A 3,021-nucleotide genomic window follows, 5' to 3' on the forward strand; every position below is an offset into this window, starting at 1 on the left:
GCAAAAACTAACATACAGGCCCTGAGTAAATAATGACATTTTATTCATTCCAGTAATTATTCACTTCACCTGAACCTTTGATGCAACATGTCAGCTACACTTTGACTTATTTGGCAATCTCAGATGGCCACTCCAAACATCATCCTGACCCGTGTCTGCTGTTGCAATGGCAGTAATGGCAGCGCTCTGATAAGACGTGCCCTACATAGCACATGTGCGAGTTCTCGGCGAGATAAGCCCTGTCTGCATTAGACTCTTTGATATGGCGGCTCCTCTGATAGCATCTCAATACATGTGGCAAGCTGCTAACTGCGCCGGCGACGCTTGCTCTTACAGATGCAGAGATAACTGTGACAAAGCGTCACCAGCAGGAAGAGCTCCACTTTATTTGGCTGTGAAGGTGATAAGGGATGCTCTGTTATTCTTTCCCCTTTGTTGCCACGGATACAGCAAATGAAATTAGTGAGGTGGGGATCAAAACATGACATGTCGAATGCACAATGTGTTTATCTTTAATGCTCGCTGTCTGCTCTCATCTAATGTTAGATGCAGGGAAAAACTGGGCAGGAATAGATACATACAGTATGTAGAATGTACAGTCTCATCCATAAAATATATATATATATATATATATATATATATATATATATTTTTTTTTTTAGCATAAATATAAACATTTATTCTGGAGTTATTTTATAATCTAATTAACATTCAAAAAGGAACTAATGTATAATAATTATTGCAAAATAATTTTGCAATAATATGTTACACCTATGTATATCTAAACAATTTAGAAAAGTTCGATGGATTCACATTTTGTATGGTAATGGTAACCTAAAAAATGTGATTTTCTCCTTCAGTGATTCTGTTTGTTAACATCAGGAGTCTTCAATAACTCCATTTGGGGGGCCTGAAAACACAAGCTTTTGAACACGTTTTTGCTTTTGGACAGCAGAGGATGGACTTTTTCCACTGGAGGAAGCGTTATTATCATTATGGCCAGAAGCAATGGTTTAAGGTTAAAAATGTTTCTTACAAACATGCAGCTTTTGGCCTTACAAGATGTTAATTGATGGACTGGAGTTGTGTGGATTACTTGTGGATTATTGTGATGCTTTTATCAGCTGTTTGGACTCTCATTCTGACGGCACCCATTCACAACCCATTGGTGAGCAAGTGATGTAATGCTACATTTCTCCAGATCTGTTCTGATGAAGAAACAAACTCATCTTAAAGGCCAGAAGCAATGGTTTAAGGTTAAAAATGCTTCTTACAAACATGCAGCTTTTGGCCTTACAAGATGTTAATTGACGGACTGGAGTTGTGTGGATTACTTGTGGATTATTGTGATGCTTTTATCAGCTGTTTGGACTCTCATTCTGACGGCACCCATTCACAACCCATTGGTGAGCAAGTGATGTAATGCTACATTTCTCCAGATCTGTTCTGATGAAGAAACAAACTCATCTTAAATGGCAGAAGGTGAGTACATTTTAAGCAAATTTACATTTTTGGCTGAACTATTGCTTTAACCGCTTAACTAAACACTCCTGCTGTAGACATGCTATAATCAGTTGCAGTTCTGCATAAAAATGTAACATCAGTATTAGTCACCGATGTAATTTCAGATAACTGTGGGAGAAAGATCTGTGTAGACAGAAACTAACCACAGCCTGACTGTTGTTTAGAGCTCTACAGATACCAAATTCCATTTGCAGGAAAGATAGACAATACCAGGCTATTTTAAATGCAACTAAATGTGACCATGATATGCTGATGACTTTTAAGATATTGATTTCGGTCCTGCTTCGCTGCTATAGATGCATTAGCACAGAGAAACCAAATCTGTTGTTTTATAAAAGTTATCAGTGTGGTTTCACTCAGTCATACTGTAGACGTCATCGCACTACTTTCATCTAGTCATATTGTAAAAGTCGTTTAGTGTTATTTAGTCAAGTACGTGACATTACCATTTGACAGCTCTAAAAATGCAACATGTCAAATTATGAATTCCTGACACAGTTTGATACTCAGCATTGAATTAAATTGAGATTATGTAGCTTGAAGTTTTTGGGCCTTGTTTTTGAGTTAGTGCTGCAGTTTATGGGAATTGCAATTGATGTTGGTCCAAGAACACATAATCACATTGTGTTCTAGAAGGCATCAATGCAATTTTTACTTAGTCATACTGCAATCACTCACTAGTGAACAATCCTATAGGAATGAGATTATAAAAAATGAGTCCCAAGTACAGTGATTAAAAATGGTATAACATGCCTCTGTAGAAAATAAAAGAAAATCTTTTTGGATTTTAAACACCTGTTCCAGAGTGACTGTCCAACCACAAAATGTTATTTTAATTGGGTTTTATTATTTGATTACACAACATGTGATAGGCTGTTAAATAACATTGCATTGGATTAACTGCAATTCTAAGTTAAAAATCTAAAAAACATTTATTGAGCAGGGCTGTAATTTCACCCAGTCATGCTGCTGCAGAAACAATCAGTGTAGTTCCATCCAGACCAGTCATATGGCACGCTAGGTTCTCCGGGGAGTCATATTTCAGAATGGGCTTCTTGGCATCCGGAGCTGTTCTGTTTGAGAATGGAGGCAGGCCACGGGCTGGATGAGTCATGGTCATTGATGAAGAGCTCAGCATTCAGTTCCTGTGCAGGGACCACAGAATGGTCTTTATGTCTCCATCCGAACACACCTCTCACTTTTACATGAACAGAGCATTCTAGAACAGTTGTACATGAATAAATGTATACATAAAATCTTTTTTTTAATTTGTTTATTTTTGTAGGTATGTGTGTAAGATGTAGCATATGCTTCTTTTTATTTTTTATTTATTTATTTTTTATACACATATAATAAGTTTTATGTAATAATAATAATACAAATTATATAATCATAATTATTATTATTATTATATACATTTTATTTATTTTATTATATATATTGTACATAATATGATACATTATATAATATTAATGTGTGTCTATCTATCTATCTATC

The sequence above is a fragment of the Sinocyclocheilus anshuiensis genome, unplaced genomic scaffold (assembly GCF_001515605.1).
Source record: "Sinocyclocheilus anshuiensis isolate Anshui unplaced genomic scaffold, SAMN03320099.WGS_v1.1 scaffold1189, whole genome shotgun sequence".
In the NCBI taxonomy this organism is placed as follows: domain Eukaryota; kingdom Metazoa; phylum Chordata; class Actinopteri; order Cypriniformes; family Cyprinidae; genus Sinocyclocheilus; species Sinocyclocheilus anshuiensis.